General features: G+C 45.5%; 6 pseudogenes; all 6 read right to left on the reverse strand.

The window, feature by feature from the left end:
• Positions 1-575: 575 nt before the first annotated feature.
• On the reverse strand, positions 576-787 carry LOC143777235 (U2 spliceosomal RNA; annotated as a pseudogene).
• Positions 788-5,679: 4,892 nt separating this feature from the next.
• Positions 5,680-5,888, reverse strand: LOC143777725 (U2 spliceosomal RNA; annotated as a pseudogene).
• Positions 5,889-10,333: 4,445 nt separating this feature from the next.
• LOC143777202 (U2 spliceosomal RNA) lies at positions 10,334-10,545 on the reverse strand (annotated as a pseudogene).
• Positions 10,546-11,728: 1,183 nt separating this feature from the next.
• LOC143777297 (U2 spliceosomal RNA) lies at positions 11,729-11,940 on the reverse strand (annotated as a pseudogene).
• A 1,082-nt stretch (positions 11,941-13,022) lies between these two features.
• On the reverse strand, positions 13,023-13,231 carry LOC143777294 (U2 spliceosomal RNA; annotated as a pseudogene).
• Positions 13,232-20,114: 6,883 nt separating this feature from the next.
• On the reverse strand, positions 20,115-20,334 carry LOC143777296 (U2 spliceosomal RNA; annotated as a pseudogene).
• Positions 20,335-22,643: the final 2,309 nt, after the last annotated feature.

Here is a 22,643-nt window from a genome sequence, read left to right on the forward strand (position 1 = left end):
GAAAGCATTAGAATACTCACACAGGTGGAGATAGGCAGCGTATTCGAGATCAGCACAGACACGATTTTTCCTTTTTTTAAATACATATACACCAAATTTAAAAGTCAATGGTCCACAAGAGGGAAACAAGATTTTACAAAATAATTCATGCGGTCACAAATGTGGTATGTATGGCAGAACTACTCATTGGATACTTCAATTTAAACGCCTAATACTGACAGCAGGGGGGCCTAACTTTGTAGATGGATGGTACAGTATATATGCAACACTGTAACAAAGGCCTAATACAGGCCTACATCTTAACACACCTGATGCAATCAGTAAAGACAAATTGATTGATTGATTGATTGATTGATTGATTGCATATTGAATGCAATATAATGCTTGACATACATAGGTGAAAGCAAGGCAAGGCACACACACAAAATGATGCAAATGGTCATGCGAAAGCGAGCAAAATGCTACACTTGGCATCTGAAATGTGCTTCTTTGACCCTGAAAAGAATTCACATCGTGGGTTAAAACACAACTTGCACTGATTTCAATACAATCTGTTTTTGGAAACCGGATCAGAGAAGGAGTGCACTGTTCCCGGAGATGCTGCAATAACGGGTCAATGCGTGAGTGGGCAGAGCAAGCTATTTTCTCATCTCCCTATTCTAAAAATCCATTTAATATATGGTCCCCAATTAGGAGACGTATCAGATATTAAACTGATAAGAACAGATACTACAATTGATCTTGGACGGCGACGATGACAATCATAGCCAAAAGACCGAGAGGCGATAACCAAAAATGGTTTCATACTTGAGCCGCCTTGAAGCCTGACACCGATCCTTCATCCTAGCCAGGAGACCAAGAAGCTATAACAAGAACTCGTTTTGCACTTGTGCCGCACCAAGGCCTAACACTGATACCCTTTAGAGAGATGAAGCAAAAGATTGCCCTGAGGAGGACATTTTAGCAAACCGGACGCCTTCACAATGGCCGTTCTGCTGTTTGTTCAAGCTGTGAGCCCCTCGTTTTTAATCTGCATAACCCCACCTATTGTAACCCTCCTACCCCTCTTTGTTCCTATGTGCCCTCAGGAGGACGTGTGCGAGAGGGAAATTCCAAAAACAAACAAGCGAGCAGCTGTCTTCCCTTAGCTCTCCAGATGCCGGCTATAGACCCTGCTGCCTATTTACCACCATGCTGCTCACCGTTGCTCCAGCAGCAGACTGAAGGCGACTGCCACCGGCATGTTTTTTATAGGCCAAGGACCCAGTGTGACACGTGAGGGTTCCAGCCCATTGTGACACGTGGAACGACCATGGCCAAGGGCCAATTGTGACACGTGAGGGTTCCGTGAACAGATTCTATTTAATGCAGGCAGCGCACCTGGTTGCTAGAAAGCATTAGAATACTCACACAGGTGGAGATAGGCAGCTGTTGTGAATCCGCTTTTTGGGCTCCCCTGTTGGTTGCTGGTGGTACTGGTGACTTGTGTGTGCTTTGCTGTCTCAGTTCACCTGCTCCCATCAGTGTTTGGGAGTTTCCTATTTAGCCTTGCTCTCCAGTCATTTCCTTGCCGGTCATCATTGTAACCAGAGCCTTCGGTTGCATGTTCCTGCTACTAGTCTGCTGATCAGCTAAGTGGACTTTGTCCTTTTGTTTTGTATCTTTTGTCCAGTTTGCAGTTTTTGTTATTCTCTGTAGCTGGAAGCTCTTGCGGGCTGAAATTGCCACTCCTGTGTCATGAGTTGACACAGGAGTCTTAAAGTAATTTCAGGATGGGTTTTTTGAAAGGGTTTTCAGTTGACCGTGAAGTCCTCTTTTGTATCCTTCTGCTATCTAGTAAGTGGACCTCTCTTTGCTAAATCTACTTTCATACTGTGTATGTCTTTTCCTCTTAACTCACCGTTATTACATGTGGGGGGCTGCTATCATCTTTTGGGGTATTTCCCTAGAGGTAAGCCAGGTCTGTTCCTTCCTCTACCAGGCGTAGTTAGTCCTCCGGCTGGCGCGTGGCATTTAGGAAGTCGTAGGTATGCTCCCTGGCTACTATTAGTTGTGTGGTAGATTTAGCTCACGGTCAGCTCGAGATTCCATCACCCAGAGCTCGTCCGTGATTTTTGTGTTTTGATGTTTCCCTGCCATTGGGAATCATGACAGTATGACCGGCCCATGTTAAAGTTATTGGCAGAAGAAAGGAGAGAAAAAAGAAGTCTGTAGAATTTTTTTTTTTTTTTTCCCCTATGCTTGCTCCATAGTTGGATCAGTTGCATTTCAGCTCTAATTACAGCCTTTGCCTTTCTCTCCTTCTAATCCTTGAATGGCTCTGATCTCACCTGTTTAAAGATGGACCCTCAGAGTTTGGCTGTAGGTTTAAATAATCTTGCTACCAAGGTTCAAAATTTACAAGATTTTGTTATACATACTCCGATGTCTGAACCTAAAATTCCTACACCAGAGGTGTTTTCCGGAGATAGATCTCGGTTCCTGAATTTCAAATATAATTGTAAATTGTTCCTTTCTCTCAGACCTCACTCCTCTGGAGATCCTGTCCAGCAGGTTAAGATTGTAATCTCTTTGCTGCGAGGTGACCCTCAAAATTGGGCATTTTCATTGACACCAGGGGATCCTGCCTTGCTCAATGTGGATGCGTTTTTTCTGGCTTTAGGGTTGCTTTATGAGGAACCTAATTTGGAGATTCAAGCTGAAAAAGCTTTGATAGCCCTATCTCAAGGGCAAGATGAAGCTGAGATATACTGCCAAAAATTTCGTAGATGGTCTGTGCTTACTCAGTGGAATGAGTGCGCCCTAGCGGCAAATTTCAGAGAGGGCCTTTCTGATGCCGTTAAAGATGTTATGGTCGGGTTCCCTGCGCCCACAGGTCTGAATGAGTCCATGACAATGGCTATTCAGATTGATCGGCGTTTGCGGGAGCGCAAACCCGTGCACCATTTGGCGGTATCTTCTGAAGAGACGCCAGAGAAAATGCAATGTGACAGAATTCTGTCCAGAAGCGAGCGGCAGAATTATAGGCGTAAAAATGGGTTATGCTTCTATTGTGGTGATTCTGCTCATGTTATATCAGCATGCTCTAAACGTACAAGGAAGGTTGACAAGTCTATTTCAATTGGCACTTTACAGTCTAAATTTATTCTGTCTGTAACCTTGATTTGTTCATTATCAGTTATTACCGTGGATGCCTATGTGGACTCTGGCGCCGCTCTGAGTCTTATGGATTGGTCCTTTGCCAGGCGCTGTGGGTTTGATTTAGAGCCTCTGGAAGTCCCTATACCTCTGAAGGGTATTGATTCTACACCTTTGGCTTGTAATAAACCACAGTTCTGGACGCACATCTCTATGGACTTTATTTCTGATCTCCCTGTTTCTCAGAAGATGTCTGTCATCTGGGTGGTGTGTGACCGTTTTTCTAAAATGGTTCATTTGGTACCATTGCCTAAGTTGCCTTCCTCATCTGAGTTGGTTCCTCTATTTTTTCAAAATGTGGTTCGCTTGCATGGTATTCCGGAAAACATCGTTTCTGACAGGGGAACCCAGTTCGTGTCTAGATTTTGGCGGGCATTCTGTGCCAGGTTGGGCATTGATTTGTCTTTTTCGTCTGCATTCCATCCTCAGACTAATGGCCAGACGGAGCGAACTAATCAAACTTTGGAGACTTATTTGAGGTGTTTTGTGTCTGCGGATCAGGATGACTGGGTTGCCTTTTTGCCGTTGGCAGAATTTGCTCTTAATAATCGGGCTAGTTCTGCCACTTTGGTTTCTCCTTTCTTTTGCAATTCAGGGTTTCATCCTCATTTTTCATCTGGTCAGGTGGAATCTTCGGATTGTCCTGGAGTGGATGCGGTGGTGGATCGGTTGTATCAGATTTGGGGACAAGTGGTGGACAATTTGAAGTTGTCCCAGGAGAGGACTCAGCAGTTTGCTAACCGCCGTCGTCGTGTTGGTCCTCGCCTTCGTGTTGGGGACTTGGTGTGGTTGTCTTCCCGTTTTGTCCCTATGAGGGTTTCTTCTCCTAAGTTTAAGCCTCGGTTCATCGGTCCTTATAGGATTTTGGAGATACTTAACCCTGTGTCCTTTCGTTTGGACCTCCCGGCATCTTTCGCTATCCATAATGTATTCCATCGGTCGTTGTTGCGGAGATATGAGGTACCGGTGGTTCCTTCTACTGAACCTCCTGCTCCTGTGCTGGTGGAGGGTGAATTGGAGTACGTTGTAGAGAAGATCTTGGATTCCCGTATTTCCAGACGGAGACTTCAATATCTGGTTAAATGGAAGGGCTATGGTCAGGAAGATAATTCTTGGGTGACTGCCTCTGATGTTCATGCCTCGGATTTGGTTTGTGCCTTTCATAGGGCTCATCCAGATCGCCCTGGCGGTTCTCGTGAGGGTTCGGTGACCCCTCCTTAAGGGGGGGTACTGTTGTGAATCCGCTTTTTGGGCTCCCCTGGTGGTTGCTGGTGGTACTAGTGACTTGTGTGTGCTTTGCTGTCTCAGTTCACCTGCTCCCATCAGTGTTTGGGAGTTTCCTATTTAGCCTTGCTCTCCAGTCATTTCCTTGCCGGTCATCATTGTAACCAGAGCCTTCGGTTGCATGTTCCTGCTACTAGTCTGCTGATCAGCTAAGTGGACTTTGTCCTTTTGTTTTGTATCTTTTGTCCAGTTTGCAGTTTTTGTTATTCTCTGTAGCTGGAAGCTCTTGCGGGCTGAAATTGCCACTCCTGTGTCATGAGTTGACACAGGAGTCTTAAAGTAATTTCAGGATGGGTTTTTTGAAAGGGTTTTCAGTTGACCGTGAAGTCCTCTTTTGTATCCTTCTGCTATCTAGTAAGTGGACCTCTCTTTGCTAAATCTACTTTCATACTGTGTATGTCTTTTCCTCTTAACTCACCGTTATTACATGTGGGGGGCTGCTATCATCTTTTGGGGTATTTCCCTAGAGGTAAGCCAGGTCTGTTCCTTCCTCTACCAGGCGTAGTTAGTCCTCCGGCTGGCGCGTGGCATTTAGGAAGTCGTAGGTATGCTCCCTGGCTACTATTAGTTGTGTGGTAGATTTAGCTCACGGTCAGCTCGAGATTCCATCACCCAGAGCTCGTCCGTGATTTTTGTGTTTTGATGTTTCCCTGCCATTGGGAATCATGACAGGCAGCGTATTCGAGATCAGCACAGACACGATTTTTCCCTTTTTTAAATACATATACACCAAATTTAAAAGTCAGTGGTCCACAAGAGGGAAACAAGGTTTTACAAAAGAATTCATGCGGTCACAAATGTGATATGTATGGCAGAACTACTCATTGGATACTTCAATTTAAACGCCTAGTACTGACAGCAGGGGGGCCTAACTTTGTAGATGGATGGTGCAGTATATATGCAACACAGTAACAAAGGCCTAATACAGGCCTACATCTTAACACACCTAATGCAACCAGTAACGACAAATTGATTGATTGATTGCATATTGAATGCAATATAATGCTTGACATACATAGGTGAAAGCAAGGCAAGGCACATACACAAAATTATGCAAATGGTCAAGCGAAAGCGAGCAAAATGCTACACTTGGCATCTGAAATGTGCTTCTTTGACCCTGAAAAGAATTCACATCGTGGGTTAAAACACAACTTGCGCTGATTTCAATTCAATCTGTTTTTGGAAACCGGATCAGAGAAGGAGTGCACTGTTCCCGGAGATGCTGCAATAACGGGTCAATGCGTGAGTGGGCAGAGCAAGCTCTTTTCTCATCTCCCTGTTCTAAAAATCCATTTAATATATGGTCCCCAATTAGGAGACGTATCAGATATTAAACTGATAAGAACAGATACTACAATTGATCTTGGGCGGCGACGACGATCATAGCCAAAAGGCCGAGAAGCGATAACCAAAAATGGTTTTACACTTGTGCCGCCTTGAGGCCTGACACTGATCGTTCATCTTAGCCAGAAGGCCAAGAAGCAATAACAAGAACTCGTTTTGCACTTGTGCCGCACCAAGGCCTAACACTGATACCCTTTAGGGAGATGGAGCAAAAGATTGCCCTGAGGAGGACATTTTAGCAAACCGGACGCCTTCACAATGGCCGTTCTGCTGTTTGTTCAAGCTGTGAGCCCCTCGTTTTTAATCTGCATAACCCCACCTATTGTAACCCTCCTACCCCTCTTTGTTCCTATGTGCCCTCAGGAGGAGGTGTGCGAGAGGGAAATTCCAAAAACAAACAAGCGAGCAGCTGTCTTCCCTTAGCTCTCCAGATGCCGGGTATAGACCCTGCTCCCTATCTACCACCATGCTGTTCGCCGCTGCTCTGGCAGCAGACTGAAGATGACTGCCACCGCGCTGCTTTTTATAGGCCAAGGACACATTGTGACACGTGAGGGTTCCAGCCCATTGTGACACGTGGAACGACCATGGCCAAGGGCCAATTGTGACACGTGAGGGCTCCAGCCCATTGTAACACGTAGTGTTCCAGACCATGGCCAAGGGCCAATTGTGACACGTGAGGGTTCCGTGAACAGATTCCATCTAATGCAGGCAGTGCACCTGGTTGCTAGAAAGCATTAGAATACTCACACAGGTGGAGATAGGCAGCGTATTCGAGATCAGCACATACACAATTTTTCCTTTTTTTAAATACATATACACCAAATTTAAAAGTCAGTGGTCCACAAGAGGGAAGCAAGCTTTTACAAAAGAATTCATGCGGTCACATATGTGGTATGTATGGCAGAACTACTCATTGGATACTTCAATTTAAACGCCAAGTACTGACAGCAGGGGGGCCTAACTTTGAAGATGGATGGTACAGTATATATGCAACACTGTAACAAAGGCCTAATACAGGCCTACATCTTAACACACCTGATGCAACCAGTAACGACAATTTGATTGATTGATTGATTGATTGATTGATTGATTGATTGCATAATGAATGCAATATAATGCTTGACATACATAGGTGAAAATATCAAAAACCAACAAATGCCCAGAAACGTGTTAAAGGACAAATAACTCAAGGAACATTAACAAACACAGGTGGATAAACCACAGCACAACCGAGTATAATCCTTATCAAATATTTTTATTGAAGAACAATTAAAATGAACATGAAATACACATTAAAATGAGAAAAAACTGGATAACCAATAAACAGGACACAAAGAGTGCCTGGCACATACAACCTATAACAGTGGAGTAGAAATTCAATGCCCCATAAAGTGCTAATAGTGATTTAATCAAACAGCAATGTAAATACCGAAGTGATAAAAGCTACAGCGATCACACCATTGAAACTATATATGGTGTCAAAGACAACCACATGGTATATAGTATGTGTAATGGCCAGGCTCAGTACAGAGGATCTACATGCTGCTGGATAATAAATAACAGATGAATAACATTAACCCACATTAGAATCAGTGTATAATGTGGCAAGGCAAAACAACAGGCGTAAGCCTAAGATATGAACATATAATAGAAAGAGGCATGATATACTCACTAAATGTTGCAAAGGTAAAGTGCCAGTACCACGTTGGTCCCTGCCGCCCCAACGCACGTTTCGTAGAGACTTCCTTTTAAAATGCGCGCGTCTCCTGCCTCCCGTGACGTCATGGCTTGTGATTGGTCGCGTCGCCCATGTGACCGCGACGCGACCAATCACAACGTCGGAACGTAATTTTAAAATACTGAAGGACCTAAAATTACGTCACGGCTTGCTGTGATTGGTTGCGTCGCGGCCACATGGGCGGCACGCGACCAATCAGAAGCCGTGACGTCACGGAATGAAGGAAAAGCGCGCATTTTAAGCAAAGAACGCTGCCGGTTCCCTCGGTAAGGTGCAGGCTGCGTCGGAGAGGTGAGTATAGCAATATTTTTTATTTTAATTCTTTCTTTTACACATTAATGTTGTTTCGATACCGATACCCGATACCACAAAAGTATCGGATCTCGGTATCGGAATTCCGATACCCGCAAGTATCGGCCGATACCCATTACTTGCGGTATCGGAATGCTCAACACTAGCGATAACCAAAAATGGTTTTTGTACTTGTGCCACCTTGAGGCCTGACACTGATCCTTCATCGTAGCCAGAAGGCCAAGAAGCAATAACAAGAACTCGTTTTGCACTTGTGCCGCACCAAGGCCTAACACTGATACCCTTTAGGGAGATGGAGCAAAAGATTGCCCTGAGGAGGACATTTTAGCAAACCGGACGCCTTCACAATGGCCGTTCTGCTGTTTGTTCAAGCTGTGAGCCCCTCGTTTTTAATCTGCATAACCCCACCTATTGTAACCCTCCTACCCCTCTTTGTTCCTATGTGCCCTCAGGAGGAGGTGTGCGAGAGGGAAATTCCAAAAACAAACAAGCGAGCAGCTGTCTTCCCTTAGCTCTCCAGATGCTGGGTATAGACCCTGCTGCCTATCTACCACCATGCTGCTCGCCGCTGCTCCGGCAGCAGACTGAAGATGACTGCCACCGCGCTGCTTTTTATAGGCCAAGTACCCATTGTTACACGTGAGGGTTCCAGCCCATTGTGACACGTGGAACGACCATGGCCAAGGGCCAATTGTGACACCTAAGGGTTCCGTGAACAGATTCTATCTAATGCAGGCAGCACACCTGGTTGCTAGAAAGCATTAGAATACTCACACAGGTGGAGATAGGCAGCGTATTCGAGATCAGCACAGACACGATTTTTCCTTTTTTTAAATACATATACACCAAATTTAAAAGTCAGTGATCCACAAGAGGGAAACAAGGTTTTACAAAAGAATTCATGCGGTCACAAATGTGGTATGAATGGCAGAACTACTCATTGGATACTTCAATTTAAACGCCTAGTACTGACAGCAGGGGGGCCTAACTTTGTAGATGGATGGTACAGTATATATGCAACACAGTAACAAAGGCCTAATACAGGCCTACATCTTAACACACCTGATGCAACCAGTAAAGACAAATTGATTGATTGATTGTATATTGAATGCAATATAATGCTTGACATTAGTGTTGAGCATTCCGATGCTGCAAGTATCGGGTATCGGCCGATACTTGCTGTATCGGAATTCCGATACCGGGATTCCGATACTCTTGTGGTATCGGGTATCGGGTATCGCAACAACATTAATGTTAAAATGTGTAAAAGAGAGAATTAAAATAAAAAATATCGCTATACTCACCTGTCCGACGCAGCCGGGACTTCAGCGAGGAAACCGGCAGCGTTGTTTGTTTAAAATTCGCGCTATTACTTGGTTACGTGAATTCCCGGCTTGTGATTGGTCAGGTCGGCCACGTTGCCGGGACGCGGACCAATCACAGCAAGCCGTGACGAAATTACGTCACGGCTTGCTGTGATTGGTCCGCGTCCCGGCAATATGGCCGTCCTGACCAATCACAAGCCGTGACGTCACGGGAGGCTGGACACGCGCCCATTTTAAAATGAGCGCGTCCAGCCTCCCGGCTTGTGATTGGTTGACCGCGGCGCAACCAATCACAAGCCGTGACGTCACGGGAGACTGGACACGCGCCCATTTTAAAATGAGCGCGTCCAGCCTCCCGGCTTGTGATTGGTTGACCGCGGCGCAACCAATCACAAGCCGTGACGTCACGGGAGGCTGGACACGCGCCCATTTTAAAATGAGCGCGTGTCCAGCCTCCCGTGACGTCACGGCTTGTGATTGGTCAGGGCGGCCATATTGCCGGGACGCGGACCAATCACAGCAAGCCGTGACGTAATTTCGTCACGGCTTGCTGTGATTGGTCCGCGTCCCGGCAACATGGCCGACCTGACCAATCACAAGCCGGGAATTCACGTAACCAAGTAATAGCGCGAATTTTAAACAAACAACGCTGCCGGTTCCCTCGCTGAAGTCCCGGCTGCGTCGGACAGGTGAGTATAGCGATATTTTTTATTTTAATTCTTTCTTTTACACATTTATATGGTTCCCAGGGCCTGAAGGAGAGTTTCCTCTCCTTCAGACCCTGGGAACCATCAGGAATACCGTCCGATACATGAGTCCCATTGACTTGTATTGGTATCGGGTATCGGTATCGGATTGGATCCGATATTTTGCCGGTATCGGCCGATACTTTCCGATACCGATACTTTCAAGTATCGGACGGTATCGCTCAACACTACTTGACATACATAGGTGAAAGCAAGGCAAGGCACACACACAAAATGATGCAAATGGTCAAGCGAAAGCGAGCAAAATGCTACACTTGGCATCTGAAATGTGCTTCTTTGACCCTGAAAAGAATTCACATCGTGGGATAAAACACAACTTGCGCTGATTTCAATTCAATCTGTTTTTGGAAACCGGATCAGAGAAGGAGTGCACTGATCCCGGAGATACTGCAATAACGGGTTAATGCGTGAGTGGGAAGAGCAAGCTCTTTTCCCATCTCCCTGTTCTAAAAATCCATTTAATATATGGTCCCCAATTAGGAGACGTATCAGATATTAAACTGATAACAACAGATACTACAATTGATCTTGGGCGGCGAAGACGACGATCATAGCCAAAAGGCCGAGAAGCGATAACCAAAAATGGTTTTGTACTTGTGCCACCTTGAGGCCTGACACTGACCCTTCATCGTAGCCAGAAGGCCAAGAAGCAATAACCAGAACTCGTTTTGCACTTGTGCCGCACCAAGGCCTAACACTGATACCCTTTAGAGAGATGGAGCAAAAGATTGCCCTGAGGAGGACATTTTAGCAAACCGGACGCCTTCACAATGGCCGTTCTGCTGTTTGTTCAAGCTGTGAGCCCCTCGTTTTTAATCTGCATACCCCCACCTATTGTAACCCTCCTACCCCTCTTTGTTCCTATGTGCCCTCAGGAGGAGGTGTGCGAGAGGGAAAATCCAAAAACAAACAAGCAAGCAGCTTTTTTTCCCTTAGCTCTCCAGATGCCGGCTATAAACCCTGCTGCCTATCTACCACCATGCTGCTCGCCGCTGCTCCGGCAGCAGACTGAAGATGACTGCCGTCACGCTGCTTTTTATAGGCCAAGGACCCATTGTGACACGTGAGGGTTCCAGCCCATTGTGACACGTGGAACGACCATGGCCAAGGGCCAATTGTGACACGTGAGGGATCCGTGAACAGATTCTATCTAATGCAGGCAGCGCACCTGGTTGCTAGAAAGCATTAGAATACTCACGCAGGTGGAGATAGGCAGCGTATTCGAGATCAGCACAGACACAATTTTTCCTTTTTTTAAATACATATACACCAAATTTAAAAGTCAGTGGTCCACAAGAGGGAAACAAGGTTTTACAAAAGAATTCATGCGGTCACAAATGTGGTATGTATGGCAGAACTACTCATTGGATACTTCAATTTAAACGCCTAGTACTGACAGCAGGGGGGCCTAACTTTGTAGATGTATGGTACAGTATATATGCAACACAGTAACAAATGCCTAATACAGGCCTACATCTTAACACACCTGATGCAACCAGTAAAGACAAATTGATTGATTGATTGATTGATTGATTGATTGAATGTATATTGAATGCAATATAATGCTTGACATACATAGGTGAAAGCAAGGCAAGGCACACACAGAAAATGTTGCAAATGGTCAAGCGAAAGCGAGCAAAATGCTACACTTGGCATCTGAAATGTGCTTCTTTGACCCTGAAAAGAATTCACATCGTGGGTTAAAACACAACTTGCGCTGATTTCAATTCAATCTGTTTTTGGAAACCGGATCAGAGAAGGAGTGCACTGTTCCCGGAGATACTGCAATAACGGGTCAATGCGGGAGTGGGCAGAGCAAGCTCTTTTCCCATCTCCCTGTTCTAAAAACCCATTTAATATATGGTCCTTAATTAGGAGACGTATCAGATATTAAACTGATAACAACAGATATTACAATTGATCTTGGGCGGCGGCGACGACAATCATAACCAAAAGGCCGAGAAGCGATAACCAAAAATGGTTTTGTACTTGTGCCACCTTGAGGCCTGACACTGATACCCTTTAGGGAGATGGAGCAAAAGATTGCCCTGAGGAGGACATTTTAGCAAACCGGACGCCTTCACAATGGCCGTTCTGCTGTTTGTTCAAGCTGTGAGCCCCTCGTTTTTAATCTGCATAACCCCACCTATTGTAACCCTCCTACCCCTCTTTGTTCCTATGTGCCCTCAGGAGGAGGTGTGCGAGAGGGAAATTCCAAAAACAAACAAGCGAGCAGCTGTCTTCCCTTAGCTCTCCAGATGCCGGGTATAGACCCTGCTGCCTATCTACCACCATGCTGCTCGCCGCTGCTCCGGCAGCAGACTGAAGATGACTGCCATCGCGCTGCTTTTTATAGGCCAAGGACCCATTGTGACACGTGAGGGTTCCAGCCCATTGTGACACGTGGAACGACCATGGCCAAGGGCCAATTGTGACACGTGAGGGTTCCGTGAACAGATTCTATCTAATGCAGGCAGCGCACCTGGTTGCTAGAAAGCATTAGAATACTCACACAGGTGGAGATAGGCAGCGTATTCGAGATCAGCACAGACACGATTTTTCCTTTTTTTAAATACGTATACACCAAATTTAAAAGTCAGTGGTCCGCCAGAGGGAAACAAGGTTTTACAAAAGAATTCATGTGGTCACAAATGTGGTATGTATGGCAGAACTACTCATTGGATACTTCAATTTAAAAGCCTAGTACTGACAGCAGGGGGCCCTAACTTTGTAGATGGATGGTACTGTATATATGCAACACAGTGACAAAGGTCTAATACAGGCCTGCATCTTAACACACCTGATGCAACCAATAAAGACAAATTGATTGATTGATTGCATATTGAATGCAATATAATGCTTGACATACATAGGTGAAAGCAAGGCAAGGCACACACACAAAATGTTGCAAATAGTCAAGCGAAAGCGAGCAAAATGCTACACTTGGCATCTGAAATGTGCTTCTTTCACCCTAAAAAGAATTCACATCGTGGGTTAAAACACAACTTGCGCTGATTTCAATTCAATCTGTTTTTGGAAACCGCATTAGAGAAGGAGTGCACTGTTCCCGGAGATACTGCAACAACGGGTCAATGCGTGAGTGGGCAGAGCAAGCTCTTTTCCCATCTCCCTGTCCAAAAAATCCATTTAATATATGGTCCCCAATTAGGAGACATATCAGATATTAAACTGATAACAACATATACTACAATTGATCTTGGGCGGCGGCGACGATCATAGCCAAAAGGGCGAGAAGCGATAACCAAAAATGGTTTTATACTTGTGCCACCTTGAGGCCTGACACTGATCCTTCATCATAGCCAGAAGGCCAAGAAGCAATAACCAGAACTCGTTTTGCACTTGTGCCGCACCAAGGCCTAACACTGATACCCTTTAGGGAGATGGAGCAAAAGATTGCCCTGAGGAGGACATTTTAGCAAACCGGACGCCTTCACAATGGCCGTTCTGCTGTTTGTTCAAGCTGTGAGCCCCTCGTTTTTAATCTGCATAACTCCACGTATTGTAACCCTCCTACCCCTCTTTGTTCCTATGTGCCCTCAGGAGGAGGTGTGCGAGAGGGAAATTCCAAAAACAAACAAGTGAGCAGCTGTCTTCCCTTAGCTCTCCAGATGCTGGTTATAGACCCTGCTGCCTGTTATGATCCCGTGACCTGGGAGCTGCATGGAACTTTCTCAGGAGAAGTGGAATCTGTACTGACCGCAAACCCTGAACTTAACACCGCAACTAGAAGTAGCCGTGGGTTGTTCCTAACAAACCTAGACACCTCGACACAGCCGGAGAACTACATACTCCTATAGATGGAAATGGGAAAACTAACTTGCCTCAGAGCAGAACCCCAAAGGATAGGCAGCCCCCCACAAATACCGACTGTGAATAGGAGAGGAAAAGACACACACAGGCAGAAAACAGACCTCAGCAAAAGAGGCCAATCTAACTAAACAGGGAAAGATAGGACAGAATACTATGCGGTCAGTATTAAAACACTTCAAAAATACCACAGCAGAAAAATACAAAAAGTTCCACAAACTAACTAAAATCATGGAATGTACATCTGCAACTCCTGAGAATCCAACAAGACTGTGAAAACACTGACACAATCAAAGCTGGACAAAAACACAATGAATAGTACTGAATCATCAAGCACACCACATGTGTGCACTAGGAAACCAGACACTTATCTTGCAGATTTGGCAGTAAGGCAGAAGGAACCAGGAAAGGACTTAACCTCCAAAAACAATGGACAACTGGCAAGGACTAATGAATCCTGCAAGCCTAAATACCCCAGTCAGAACTGCAATCAGTAGATTCATCTGACCAGGGCTGCAAACCAGGGACCACTGCATTACCATCTACAACCACCGGAGGGAGCCAAAAAGCAGAATTCACAACAGTACCCCCCCCTTGAGGAGGGGTCACCGAACCCTCACCAGAGCCCCCAGGCTTATCGGGACGAGCCAGATGAAAAGCATGAACCAAATTAGCAGCATGGACATCGGAGGCAAAAACCGAAGAATTATCCTCCTGGCCATAACCCTTCCATTTGACAAGATACTGAAGCCTCCGCCTCGAAAAACGAGAATCCAAAATCTTCTCAACCACATACTCCGACTCCCCATCAACCAACACAGGGGCTGGAGGATCAACAGAGGGAACAACGGGTACCACATATTTCCGCAATAAAGATCTATGGAAGACATTATGGATAGAAAAAGAGGCAGGAATCGCCAAACGAAAAGACACCGGATTAATAATCTCAGAAATCCTATAAGGACCAATAAACCGAGGCTTAAACTTAGGAGAAGAAACCTTCATCGGAACATGATGGGAAGACAACCAGACCAGATCCCCAACCCGAAGCCGGGAACCAACACCCCGACGACGGTTAGCAAAACGTTGAGCCTTCTCCTGAGACAACACCAAATTGTCTACCACATGAGTCCAAATCTGCTGCAACCTGTCAACCACAGAATCTACACCAGGACAGTCAGAAGGCTCAACCTGCCCAGAAGAAAAACGAGGATGAAAACCAAAATTACAAAAAAAAGACGAAACCAAAGTAGCCGAACTAGCCCGATTATTAAGGGCAAACTCGGCCAATGGCAAAAAGGTCACCCAATCATCCTGATCAGCAGACACAAAGCATATCAAATAAGTCTCCAAGGTGTGATTAGTTCGCTCGGTCTGGCCATTTGTCTGAGGATGAAATGCAGAGGAAAAAGATAAATCAATGCCCAGCCTAGCACAAAAGGCCCGCCAAAACCTAGAAACAAACTGGGAACCCCGGTCAGACACAATATTCTCCGGAATACCATGCAAACGAACCACATGCTGAAAAAACAACGAAACCAAATCTGAGGAGGAAGGCAATTTAGGCAAAGGCACCAAATGAACCATCTTAGTGAACCGGTCACAAGCAAACCAGATAACTGACATCTTCTGGGAAACAGGAAGGTCAGAAATAAAATCCATAGAAATATGCGTCCAAGGACTCTCAGGGACCGGCAAAGGCAAAAGCAACCCACTAGCACGGGAACAACAAGGCTTGGCCCGCGCACAAGTCCCACAGGACTGCACAAAAGAACGCACATCCCGTGACAAAGAAGGCCACCAAAAGGACCTACCAACCAAGTCTCTGGTACCAAAAATACCAGGATGACCAGCCAACACAGAACAATGAACCTCAGAAATCACTCTACTAGTCCATCTGTCAGGAACAAACAATTTCCCCACTGGACAGCGGTCAGGTCTGTCAGCCTGAAATTCCTGAAGAACCCGTCATAAATCAGAAGAAATGGCTGAAAGAACAACCCCTTCTTTCAGAATGCCGACAGGTTCAAGGACCTCAGGAGAATCAGGCAAAAAACTCCTAGAAAGAGCATCAGCCTTAACATTCTTAGAACCCGGAAGATACGAGACCACAAAATCAAAACCGGAAAAAAACAAAGACCACCGAGCCTGTCCAGGATTCAGCCGCTTGGCAGACTCGAGGTAGATCAGATTCTTATGATCAGTCAGAACCACAAAACGGTGCTTAGCTCCCTCAAGCCAATGTTGCCACTCCTCAAACGCCCATTTCATAGCCAACAACTCAAGATTGCCGACATCATAATTGCGTTCAGCAGGTGAAAATTTACGGGAAAAGAAGGCACATGGTTTCAACAAGGAACCACTAGGATCCCTCTGAGACAAAACGGCCCCTGCGCCAATCTCAGAAGCGTCAACCTCAACCTGAAATGGAAGAGAAACATCTGGTTGACGCAACACAGGAGCAGAAGTAAATCGGCGCTTAAGCTCCTGAAAAGCAGATACCGCCGCAGAGGACCAATTGGCCACATCAGCACCTTTCTTCGTCAAATCGGTCAAGGGTTTAACCACGCTGGAAAAGTTAGCAATGAAACGGCGATAAAAATTTGCAAAACCCCAAAATTTCTGAAGGCTCTTTACGGACGTAGGCTGAATCCAATCATGAATGGCCTGAACCTTAACTGCATCCATCTCAATAGATGAAGGAGAAATAATAAAACCCGAAAAAGATACCTTCTGCACCCCAAAGAGACACTTAGACCCCTTCACAAACAAAGCATTGTCACGAAGGATCTGAAACACCATCCTGACCTGCTGCACATGAGACTCCCAATCATCAGAAAAAATCAAAATATCGTCCAGATATACAATCAAGAATTTATCAATATAATTCCGGAAGATATCATGCATGAAAGATTGAAAAACAGATGGAGCATTAGAGAGCCCGAACAGCATCACAAGGTATTCAAAATGGCCTTCGGGCGTATTGAACGCAGTTTTCCATTCATCACCCTGCTTAATACGAACAAGATTATAGGCCCCCAAGGTCAATCTTTGTAAACCAACTAGCCCCCTTAATCCTAGCAAATAAATCGGAAAGCAAAGGTAAAGGGTATTGAAACTTGACCGTGATCTTATTCAAGAGGCGATAATCAATACAGGGTCTCAAGGAGCCATCCTTCTTAGCAACAACAAAAAAATCCTGCTCCCATCGGTGAAGAAGATGGCCGAATATGCCCTTTCTCCAAAGACTCCTTAACATAACTTCGCATAGCGATATGTTCAGGCACAGACAGGTTGAAGAGTCGGCCTTTAGGAAACTTACAGCTTGGAATCAAATCAATCGCACAATCACAGTCCCTATGCGGTGGAAGAGAACTGGACTTGGGCTCATCGAATACATCCTGAAAATCAGACAAAAACTCTGGAATTTCGGAAGAGGAAGAAGAGGAAATGGACATTAAAGGTACATCATTATGAACCCCCTGACAACCCCAACTAGTCACAGACATAGACTTCCAATCCAACACAGGATTGTGTACCTGCAACCACGGAAAACCGAGCACGATAGCATCATGTAAATTATGCAACACCAGAAATCGACAATCTTCCTGATGGGCTGGTGCCATACGCATGGTCACCTGTGTCCAAAACTGGGGCTTATTTTTAGCCAAAGGTGTAGCATCAATGCCCCTTAAAGGAATAAGGTTCTGCAAAGGCTGCAAGGGAAAACCACAACGCCTGGCAAACTCAAAGTCCATTAAATTCAAAGCGGGTCCTGAATCCACAAACGCCATGACAGAAAATGACGACAATGAGCAGATCAAGGACACAGATAACAGAAATTTAGGTTGTACAGTACTGATGGTAAATGAACTAGCGATCCTCTTTGTCCGCTTAGGGCAGACTGAAATAACATGAGAAGCATCACCACAATAATAACACAACCTATTCTGACGTCTGAAACCCTGTTGTTCTGTTCTAGACAGAATCCTATCACACTGCATTGGCTCAGGACTCTGCTCAGAGGACCACGCCACAGTGCGCACAGTTCTGCGCTCCCGCAAACGCTGATCAATCTGAATAGCCAGAGACATAGAATCGCTCAGATCGACAGGCGTGGGAAAACCCACCATAATATCTTTAACGGATTCAGAACGACCCTTTCTGAAAATTGCCGCCAAAGCATCATCATTCCATTTAGTCAACACAGACCATTTTCTAAATTTCTGACAATACAATTCTTCTGCCTCTTGACCCTGAGACAGGCCTAACAAGGTCTTCTCTGCTTGATCCACAGAATTAGGTTCATCATATAATAGTCCTAGAGCCTGAAAAAAGGAATCTATATTAAGCAAAGCAGGATTCCCAGATTCCAGGGAAAATGCCCAATCCTGTGGATCACAACGCAGCAGGGAAATAACGATTTTAACCTGCTGAATGAAATCACCAGAGGATCGAGGTCTCAAAGCAAAAAACAGTTTACAATTGTTTTTAAAACTCAAAAATTTAGACCTGTCACCAAAAAACAAATCAGGAGTAAGAACCTTCGGCTCTAACACAGGAGTTTGAACAATATAATCAGAAATTCCCTGCACCCTAGCAGCAAGCTGATCTACACGAGAAGCTAATTCCTGAACATCCATGCTAATGCAAAGCTCCTCAGTCACCCAGGGGAAAAGAGGGAGGAACAGGCAAAACAGACTACAGAAAAAAAAATGACTCAACACCTTTCTTCCCTTCTTCTGAGATGCATTTAACTCATTATTGGCCAGTTGTACTGTTATGATCCGGTGACCTGGGAGCTGCATGGAACTTTCTCAGGAGAAGTGGAATCTGTACTGACCGCAAACCCTGAACTTAACACCGCGACTAGAAGTAGCCGTGGGGTGTGCCTAACAAACCTAGACACCTCGACACAGCCAGAGAACTACATACCCCTATAGATGGAAATGGGAAAACTAACTTGCCTCAGAGCAGAACCCCAAAGGATAGGCAGCCCCCCACAAATACCGACTGTGAATAGGAGAGGAAAAGACACACACAGGCAGAAAACAGACCTCAGCAAAAGAGGCCACTCTAACTAAACAGGGAAAGATAGGACAGAATACTAAGCGGTCAGTATTAAAACACTTCAAAAATACCACAGCAGAAAAATACAAAAAGTTCCACAAACTAACTAAAGTCATGGAATGTACATCTGCAACTCCTGAGAATCCAACAAGACTGTGAAAGCACTGACACAATCAAAGCTGGACAAAAACACAATGAATAGTACTGAATCATCAAGCACACTGCATGTGTGCACAAGGAAACCAGACACTTATCTTGCAGATTTGGCAGTAAGGCAGAAGGAACCAGGAAAGGACTTAACCTCCAAAAACAATGGACAACTGGCAAGGACTAATGAATCCTGCAAGCCTAAATACCCCAGTCAGAACTGCAATCAGTAGATTCACCTGACCAGGGCTACAAACCAGGGACCACTGCATTACCATCTACAACCACTGGAGGGAGCCAAAAAGCAGAATTCACAACAGCTGCCTATCTACCACCATGCTGCTCGCCGCTGCTCCGGCAGCAGACTGAAGATGACTGCCACCGCGCTGCTTTTTATAGGCCAAGGACCCATTGTGACACGTGAGGGTTCCAGCCCATTGTGACACGTGGAACGACCATGGCCAAGGGCCAATTGTGACACGTGAAGGTTCCGTGAACAGATTCTATCTAATGCAGGCAGTGCACCTGGTTGCTAGAAAGCATTAGAATACTCACACAGGTGGAGATAGGCAGCGTATTCGAGATCAGCACAGACACGATTTTTCCTTTTTTTAAATACATATACACCAAATTTAAAAGTCAGTGGTCCACAAGAGGGAAACAAGGTTTTACAAAAGAATTCATGCGGTCACAAATGTGGTATGTATGGCAAAACTACTCATTGGATACTTCAATTTAAATGCCTAGTACTGACAGCAGGGGGGCCTAACTTTGTAGATGGATGGTACAGTATATATGCAACACAGTAACAAAGGCCTAATACAGGCCTACATCTTAACACACCTGATGCAACCAGTAAAGACAAATTGATTGATTGCTTGATTGCATATTGAATGCAATATAATGCTTGACATCCATAGGTGAAAGCAATTCAAGGCACACACACAAAATGTTGCAAATGGTCAAGCGAAAGCGAGCAAAATGCTACACTTGGCATCTGAAATGTGATTCTTTGACCCTGAAAAGAATTCACATCGTGGGTTAAAACACAACTTGCGCTGATTTCAATTCAGTCTGTTTTTGGAAACCGGATCAGAGAAGGAGTGCACTGTTCCGGAGATACTGCAATAACGGGTCAATGCGTGAGGGGACAGAGCAAGCTCTTTTCCCATCTCCCTGTTCTAAAAATCCATTTAATATATGGTCCCCAATTAGGAGACGTATCAGATATTAAACTGATAACAACAGATACTACAATTGATCTTGGGCGGCGGAGGCGGCGGCAACGACGATCATAGCCAAAAAGCCGAAAAGCGATAACCAAAAAAGGTTTTGTACTTGTGCAACCTTGAGGCCTGACACTTATTCTTCATCATAGCCAGAAGGCCAAGAAGCAATAACAAGAACTCGTTTTGCACTTGTGCCGCACCAAGGCCTTACACTGATACCCTTTAGGCAGATGGAGCAAAAGATTGCCCTGAGGAGGACATTTTAGCAAACCGGATGCCTTCACAATGGCCGTTCTGCTGTTTGTTCAAGCTGTGAGCCCCTCGTTTTTAATCTGCATAACCCCACCTATTGTAACCCTCCTACCCCTCTTTGTTCCTATGTGCCCTCAGGAGGAGGTGTGCGAGAGGGAAATTCCAAAAACAAACAAGCGAGCTGCTGTCTTCCCTTAGCTCTCCAGATGCCGGGTATAGACCCTGCTGCCTATCTACCACCATGCTGCTCGCCACTGCTCCGGCAGCAGACTGAAGATGGCTGCCACCGTGCTGCTTTTTATAGGCCAAGGACCCATTGTGACACGTGAGGGTTCCAGCCCATTGTGACACGTGGAACGACCATGGCCAAGGGCCAATTGTGACACGTGAGGGTTCCATGAACAGATTCTATCTAATGCAGGCAGCGCACCTGGTTGCTAGAAAGCATTAGAATACTCACACAGGTGGAGATAGGGAGCGTATTCGAGATCAGCACAGACACGATTTTTCCTTTTTTTAAATACATATACACCAAATTTAAAAGTCAGTGGTCCGCAAGAGGGAAACAAGGTTTTACAAAAGAATTCATGTGGTCACAAATGTGGTATGTATGGCAGAACTACTCAAATCCACATCGTGGGTTAAAATCACATCGAATTCACATCGTGGGTTAAAACACAACTTCCATTACTTGGCAGGGGTACACAGGCAGCAATGGTGTGCTCAGCGGAGGACAATTGGAAGGTGGGACCGCAGACAGACTTAGTAGGCCTAAAATAACAAAATAGGCTCTATGCAGCTTCCATTATGTGGCAGGGGTACACAGGCAGCATTGGTGTGGTCAGCGGAGGACAATTGGAAGGAGGGACTGCAGACAGACTTAGTAGGCCTAAAATAACAAAATAGGCTCTATGCAGCTTCCATTATGTGGCAGGGGTACACAGGCAGCATTGGTGTGCTCGGCGGAGGACAATTGGAAGGAGGGACAGTAAGTACTCCAAAAAACTAAATAGATGTTAATGTCTCGTAAAAAAAACAAAACAAAACCAAAAAAATAGGGTGCATACTTAGGTACAGGGGTGTGCTCCTATGCTGACTTTCAGACATTGTAAGTTGGCGCAAAGTATTTACTGGTGTAAATGTAGGACAGGGCCCCTGCCTATTTTAAATAGCATCATACATGTCAACAAATTGTTATTGTCAGTGCCAGGCATTGAAGGATTTCAGCGCATAGACTAAACAGTGGTGGAGCAGTGAGAGATAATTTTGCAAGTGGTAGAGCACTGTTTGAGCTGGGGGGGGGGCACTCTCTCGTGGCCGGCGGTACAGGCCCAGGGCCCCTCATGTTACAATGGTGTGTCTGACGTTGGGTGCGCACCACCACCGCCAGAGACACTTCATTGTACGATGAGGGACCCAGTGGCAGTGCCGTCGACCAAAAGTGGGCACACCCACCTCTTCAGACAAACGGCACTCTGATGGGTGCTTGCGCCAAGTGGCGAGACCACGGCCCCGTGGGGGGATTTAGGCCATTTAGGGAGGTTTAAACATGTCGTATGATGTACAAACAGCAGCTGCAAATTAAGAGATTGGAACAGTCAGTAACACCAGTCCCAAAGCAAGACCTTTTTTCCGGAAACCTAGGTGTCAGCCGGAATGGTGGGGCAAAATAATTAGAGTGGTTCATTTTAATGAAGGTTAGATCATCAACATTTTGGGTAGCCAGAAGAGTCCTTTTTTCGGTCAGTATTGAACCAGCAGCACTGAATACTCTTTCTGATAGCACACTAGCTGCTGGGCAAGCAAGCTCCTGCAATGCATATTCGGCCAATTCAGGCCAGGTGTCTATTTTGGATGCCCAGTAATCAAAGGGGAATGACGATTGAGGGAGAACATCGATAATGGAGGAAAAATAGTTAGTAACCATACTGGACAAATGTTTTCTCCTGTCACTTTTAATTGATGCTGCAGTACCTGTCGTGTCTGCGGTCATTGCGAAATCACTCCACAACCTGGTCAGAAAACCCCTCTGTCCAACGCCACTTCTGATTTGTGCACCTCTAACACCTCTGCCCTGTTGCCCCCTGCAGCTCGTGTGAGAACCATCACCGGCGCTGTGTGCTGGGAATGCCTGAATCAGACGGTC

The sequence above is a fragment of the Ranitomeya variabilis genome, chromosome 5, assembly GCF_051348905.1.
Source record: "Ranitomeya variabilis isolate aRanVar5 chromosome 5, aRanVar5.hap1, whole genome shotgun sequence".
In the NCBI taxonomy this organism is placed as follows: Eukaryota; Metazoa; Chordata; class Amphibia; order Anura; family Dendrobatidae; genus Ranitomeya; species Ranitomeya variabilis.